Below are 6,833 nucleotides of genomic sequence, written 5' to 3'. Positions count from 1 at the left end.
AAAATGAAACATTTACTGTTTGTAATAAGCATGTGTGTCTCTCACTGGTTTGGCATTCATTGTTGCGATAAATATTTGATTAAAAAAAAAACAGATACGTCTTTTTTCTTCTCACATTTGGTCAGATGGACTGAGTTTTTTGTTTTGTTTTCTGCAGATAATCTTGGAAGTGGCAGCCATGACAGACGTGAGTCCAGTTCTCCAGGACCTTCAGAACCTCCTGGGTCCTCTCTGGACCAGGTTTTGCTGAAGCAATCCTTCTGCAATGTTTACTTTCCAATGTGTATAAAGAAACAAAAGCAGTGGACGTGTTTGCAGCTTCTGAGACCTTTGGCTTGTTTTTCTGTTCTGCTTCAGCAGGAAACCACAGCTTCACCTGTGACTCCAGCGCTGACCTGCAGTCAGGACGGGCAGCTGGAAAAAACTATCCTCAACACAATTACCTGTCAATGTCTGTGCACTGATCTGCAGGGGGATGCATATTAGTATAAACATTTCTGACATTTTCTTCAGCAACATTTTTATTTACCGATCAGAAGCAGGAAGAGGTGAGGCAACCTTGTGTTGGCCCCAGAGGGCTCAAACCCTCACAACATGGTTTGCTCCTTGGGACATACCATTTCCACAATGGGTCGCCAGTATAATATCTTCACAAAGCTGACAGGTATGTTGCACATACATGTTCATGTCTTTCTACGGTTTATTCATTGTTGGCATTTGTGTTTTTCTCCTGATCCGCAGAAAAACTGCATAGAAAAGAGGAAGTACCACGCCGTGCCTCCAGGGGGCGCTGGTGAGCGGAGCGGTGCCGGCTGCTGCCAGATTTTACACAGAAAAAGTCGGCGCCAAGTAGTTAAATTTAAATTAGCCTCTGTTTAACCCGAAAACAGTAAAAAAAATGAAAAACTTTTCCTTTGTAAATCATCTCTGTGAAACAGAAAAACTCAAAGATGAAGGTAGGACCCAAAAAAATCCACAATTTGTTAAAAAAATAGTTAAATTAAAATAGAATAACTGATTTAAAGTGTCACTTTTCACCCGATGTTAATTATTGTATGTTATAATTTTGTTGTTATCTTCCTCTAAACAATTTGAATCTCCACATTTTAAAGTTTTCATCAAGAATGGAAGGAAAGGTGTAGCAGAGATGAAGATGCTGAGGTTCTCTTTGGGTCCAGGACGGATCCGGAATGAATCCATCAGAGGATCTGGAGATCCACACAGGGAAGCAGGTGGAGATGTGTGGACACGCTGACAGGAGGAACAGTGATGATGTTGGTGAGAGGATGCTGAGGGTGGAGCTAGCAGGGGAAAAAAGGAGGTTCATGGATGAGGGAGAACCTGAGGGGGGGGAGGATGAGATGGAGGATAAAGGAGGATAACATGATCAGGTACAGATACAGGTGTCTCTGTATCTGATCATGATTAAATCCCTTTCCTTTTCTGTGATGAACGTTAGGAACACATGAACGATGCTAGTTGGCTCTGCGTGTTTGTCTGAAAAGAGCCTTTTCAGGATAACAGAACAGGTTTCTCTTTTTATATTTGTCAAACTTTAAATGCGTCTCCAGAGGTGTTGGTGCCTCACAGCCATCAACCTCGCTCTCCGTCATCACGCGTTGGTTTGAAGCTCCTCGATGTTTCCTTCAAACTGTTTTCTAACATGATAAAAGTTGTTTTACATCTAAAACAAGATCTTGAATTTAGTTCAACTAAAATCACATCCTATCGAGCTTCTCGAACACAGCCAGATAATTCAGTGGAGAATCGAATTACTTCTGCTCGAAGCGTCCGCTTGGACTTAAAGAGAGACGTCAGCTTTGCACCAAGTTCACGGTTTCCTCTGCAGGCTTTGACCAGGAAGTAAGTGAGGACGGAGGAGGAAGCTGGTCACGGCAGAGAAACAAGCATTTCATTAGTAAAACATGAATTTGCTGGCAGCTACATTATTCTAAACAGTTTTGAGGAGTGACAGAACAGGTCAGGAAGCCACAGGCCAAACATGCGCCTGCATCAAAGCGCCTCCACATGCTGGGCTTGGTGGCTTCAGAGTTAGGGGGGATTCTCTGATACCTTTGCCGTGTTTCTGCCCGCTGCTAGCTTTACTTTAGCTCCAGTCTTGTTTTTAAATCTGTAAACAACTAAAAAGGATGAAAGTAAAAACCAAAAAGAGGAAGCCACAGTGATCTTTGGTGACTTCCCCAGCTGGGTAGTTCTCACCCAAACATGCATCAGGCAGAGGAAACAGCTCTGTTTGTCTTGATTAACCTGAAAGATAGATATGTCATCGGCTCAATCGCCGCCACTGCCGCCGCTGCCTCTCCCGTCACCTTAGTTTCTGTGTCTACCATCGGTATTTCCTCCCAAAAGATCATCTTCATGATGGTGTTTGCAGATCTGGGCTTCAGGGCGGAGAAGCAAAGTTGATCAGGAAACCAAAGTAAATAATACCAACAGTTCTGAAGAGATTTTCCACGACTTCCTGGTGTTCATGTCTAGGATCGATGTCTTTGCCTTGATTAAGACAGGAAATGATCAAGAAGGATGACAGCTGCAGCCTGCAGGATTCTTCCTGTTTGGGAAGCTTCTGGACTCTGATGTAATTGAGTGGATCCATCTGAAGCTGCTTAGACAACTTTACTTTACCCCGTCCCTTTTGTTCTGTTTCATCATCAGAGACCAGCGGCTCTGAAGCCGGATCACCGAGGGACTCGTCCAGAGAGGCTGCGGCGTGGCGGCGTGGAGAGGGATGGGCGCGCCTGTGTGGACATGAAGATGCAGGTCAGCGTGTGGCTTCCTGGTCAGGAGCAGGTGTCACGAAGCCGTGTTTAATAGGATCTGCCCCAAGCCTCTTAGACGTGTTCCTCGACTCCAGAGCGCTGTCCCACTTTCAGGGAGGTGTTATTCCTCGTATCTGCAGCTCCTCTGCTTTGTTGCTATGTAGAAAAGGAGCTGAGAGACGATGAAGTGTCACGCGTGCAGCCGTGAACTTTTCCCGTGGCGCTGCAGTTTTATGAGGCTTTTTGCTTTGCATTTAGGAAAATATGAGTGTCAGAAAGAGGTCAGGCTGAGTAGAAGATTAACCATTGAGACACTTAGCAGGAAGGATTACTTCTTAACTTTTTAAAGACGTTTAATTAAAGGTGTAGAAAGTATGCGGATAAACCCTCATGCGTTCTCACTGACCTACTTTTTTTGTGTCTGCCACCCGACTAATAATAAAAATGAAGCGCCGGGTAAACAACAACAAAGCGCGGCATGCTGGGAGCAGACACGGCGTGCAGGTGAGTCCGGCTCAGACGTGCCGGCTCACTGAACTGTGTGTGGTCAGCTGCTCGTCACAAAGCCTCTTCACAGCTCGTCTTTATTTAGTGCCTCACCTTTCTGGCTCTGGGTCAGCTCTTGCTTGCAGAAGAGCTTATTTCTGCCACGGCTTCCCCTCTCCAGGAAAAAAGGCCACTTAGTGCCTTAATGTGCCATTACTGCCGTCCACAAAGGAGGATTTAAAATACACTTTGTAATCTATCCTGGGGGGGGGGGGCACGAGTGTTTAAAAATCCAACAGATGAGTTTAAAAAGCAGCAGATGAGGAGGTGGAATACCTGCAGTCTGGGTTTCCTCAGACTCGCCATGTAACCTGATATTTGCACAATTCAGATGTAGCACTCAGTGAAGAGGCGCCTGACCCCCCCACATTAACCCCCGCTCTCCCGCCACTTCTGCCAGCAGAGACAGAGATATTTTCAGGCCAAACACAATTAAAGCAGTGGGCTGATGTGAGGGAGGTGCTGTATCCTGACGTGTTGTGCCGCTTCCTGCCTCGTCTCTCATAATGCCGCTCATTTGTCACCCCCCCGGCTCCCCTACCCCTCCGCCTCCCGCCTACATGCTTGGATGCCGCTGCTGTGCAGCAGAGATCACGCTCTCGGGAGTGGCAGCCCGCACTCGATGGCGAAAAGGTGATGCTGCTTGAAGCTCCTGAGCGGCAGACCCAGTTTCCATTATTCAATAAGCAGGTTGCCTGCTCCTGGTTCTGACAGCACGGTGGTGTGGGTCTGATTATGCGGGGTGGGTGTGAGCCCCGGGCCATCAGGAGAGATAAACCCAGCGTAGCAGCGATCAATAACTACCAGAAGGGCAGATAATGATTTATTAAGCAGGCTATGGCTCCGAGCTGTGCATAACTATTCCTCTTGTTATCCAGAAATCAAAAACCATCTGGGAGCTTTGCTGAATATGAACCGTCTCTGTTGCAGCTCACATCTGCATAACCTGAAGAACTCTTCCTGTGAAACCTTTGACCTTTGTGTCAGAATGACCTCCATCGCGGCGTCAAGAGCATCCGGCACACTTGTCCGTGTTCGGGAAGTTCTGCACAAACTGTTACAACAGCTGCTCGTTGGGGGGGGGGGGGGGGCGCTGTAGCCGAAAACCAATCAAAGGTCCATTCCTGCGTCTACCTGATGACTGGCTTCACCTCCTCACTCCCACCCTAATGGAAGAAGGACTTAGAGCAGCTTTGTGAATCTTCTGCTTGTTTTTCTTCTTCCATCCTGGAGAGCGTGCTCCTTACATCACTTCCTGTCTTTACCAAACACGCCACTGCTTCCCAACTGCTTACAAACCCAGTGGCCAAGTGGAAGAGTGTCCAGCCTGAGCTGGAAGGTACAAATCCACGGTCATGTCAAAGACTAAAAATGGGATGCCTCCTTGCTCGACACTCAGCAGCCCAAACGGTTCTGCAGCGTGACTGTCTGCTGCTCACTGCTCCCCCAGGGAGGACAAACGCCACTCACCCTGGTGTGTGGCAGCCATCGGCTGTATCTGAGAACTGGACTGAGTGGCCCCTCCCCCTGGAACGCTAGGGGGAGGGGCATGGTTCTGATACCTCTTTTTTAACAAATTTTTGATAACCCTGTTTCTTTTCAGGATATTTTTTCTGTAATTCAAGTTATCAAAGTTATAAACTGACCAATTATATGCCTCAGTAAAAGTAGGTGGAGCCTGCTGGCCCCAAGTTCAACATTCAAATTCCAGTGGTAGGGGTGTGGTCTTCCAACAAGCTCACTCCTGATTGGTGAGAGTGGTTACCATAGAAACGATGACTCAGACCGAATCGGACCAATCACTGCCCACTGACGACGTCTGGCTCCAACATGGCGGCGTCAGTGACAGAAATGGCGTCTGAATGGACTTCACTTGGTTGGAGCTGGACTAAACCACTTTCCACACATGACATCACTCAGTCCAGGTTTCAGCATGAGCTGATAGTGTGTTTGCATGTGGTTGTGTTAAAGCGTTTAACACGTGTTGCTGCTTCGTAAAGTGTGTGTTTTTGCTCCATTTGTGACAGAGCTGCAGGCCGATAACCTGATCAGCTGCTAACTTTCTACCAGGCGGACACTGATGACAAATACCTTCCTGGGAGGCCTTGGCAGCCGCAGCCCATATATTACCGAAGGGTCACCTTGGCCCGCTCCCCATCTCATCACAAAAGAGTGTTCAGTACATTCTCAGCGTGGACAAGGCCATACTTCATACTCCCATATATCTCACCTGCAGGAGCATCTTTAGCTGTATCAATATAAATAGTAGAAAGCTGATAAACTCGGCGTGGTTCCAAGCAGCAAGAATGATCATATTTCTGCAGAGACAAACTGCCGGCTATCTGCTTCTCATGAGGGATTGGGCAGTGTCTGCACCCACACACACACACACACACACACACACACACGCACACACACACACACGCACACAGGCCAGGCATACAAACAGACAGTCCTGCTGAGGATCTTCTGAGACAAGTATAATGTTAGATTAAGTATTGATGTGTCGCAGCTCCATCGCCCGAGGAGCATCCCTGTGTCTGGCATGTGTTCCAGCGGCTCTACAACAATCCTCTGAATGCTGAGCAGGCTGTGGGATCCGGCAACCCAAGACGCAAACTAAATGCTGAAAAAGTAGGAAAACTAGTGCAATGACTTGATGAATGCCTGTAACCTAGCAACAAGGCGCTCACACAAATGATCAAGGTGGTGCTAATGGCTGAAAAAAGCGTCTGAAACCATTAGTGCAGACTAAAACAGTCAGCTATTGTTTTTAGATCTGCAGTGTGTGAGGCTAATGAACACTTCCCAGGTTGTTGGGATAACACCTAACAGTTGGAGGCGCCGCCGAGTGCCCAGAGGCTTTCTGAACTTTTCTCCTGAATAAGACTTTGCATTGTTTGCGACTCTTTTTGGGTTGTTTTCCTGTGTGTCGGTAAAATCTGATAGGAGCTCCTCAGTGCTTCGCCTCAATCAATGCGGTCCCAGCGGAGACCGCATGACTTCACCCATGAAGAGATTCTGTTACCACCTCCTCCTTGTTTGGGGAAACAGGACCCTCTAAAACAGCTTTTTCAACCCTTTTTCCTGCAGAAGAGCCTCCGTTTCACCATCCTCTCCTCCTTAACACACTCTCTTTTTCACCAGCAGCCCTCAGTAAACGATGAACATGGACTGATGTCATCTGTGAGAGTATCAGGAATCCCTGATGTGTTCAGTCGTCCTCCAGGCCTACAGACAGCTGCATTGTTGTAATTAAATGTGGAACATTCACTTCAATAAATGACCTCAATAAGCTCATTTTGGCCTGAAAACGTCCCACTATTTAAAACTTTGTTAAAAAATGAAGCTGATTCTGTCCGTGGCTACCAGTCCTCCAGTCTGTTACTACAGTTAATGCGTGAAGAGGAAAAGCAAACATGTTGGAGAAGCTGGAATGGACGTGTTACAAATTCCTATATCATGCAAAATCAACTGTTGGAGCTTTGAAGTGTATTATAATGTTCA

At 47.0% G+C, this 6,833-nt stretch overlaps 1 long non-coding RNA gene across 2 annotated transcripts in view; it reads left to right on the top strand.

The window, feature by feature from the left end:
* LOC110014823 (uncharacterized) overlaps positions 1-6,626 on the top strand; it is a 9,696-nt gene extending 3,070 nt beyond the window's left edge. Inside the window, exons 1-5 of one of the 2 annotated variants that reach the window (XR_013650669.1) lie at positions 1-664; positions 742-956; positions 1,179-1,278; positions 2,677-2,781; positions 4,257-6,626. The exon at positions 1-664 is cut by the window's left edge and continues 3,070 nt beyond it. This is a non-coding gene — a long non-coding RNA (uncharacterized LOC110014823). Of the gene's footprint in view, positions 665-741; positions 957-1,112; positions 1,279-2,676 lie in introns of both variants that reach the window. The other variant, XR_013650670.1, reaches the window with a different exon arrangement.
* The last annotated feature ends 207 nt before the right edge of the window (positions 6,627-6,833 follow it).

Source organism: Oryzias latipes, chromosome 17 (genome assembly GCF_053564925.1).
Source record: "Oryzias latipes strain Hd-rR chromosome 17, Olatipes_Hd-rR_3.1".
In the NCBI taxonomy this organism is placed as follows: Eukaryota; Metazoa; Chordata; class Actinopteri; order Beloniformes; family Adrianichthyidae; genus Oryzias; species Oryzias latipes.
Note: the sequence above shows the minus strand (reverse complement) of the source record. Positions and strands in the feature narration are given on the sequence as shown.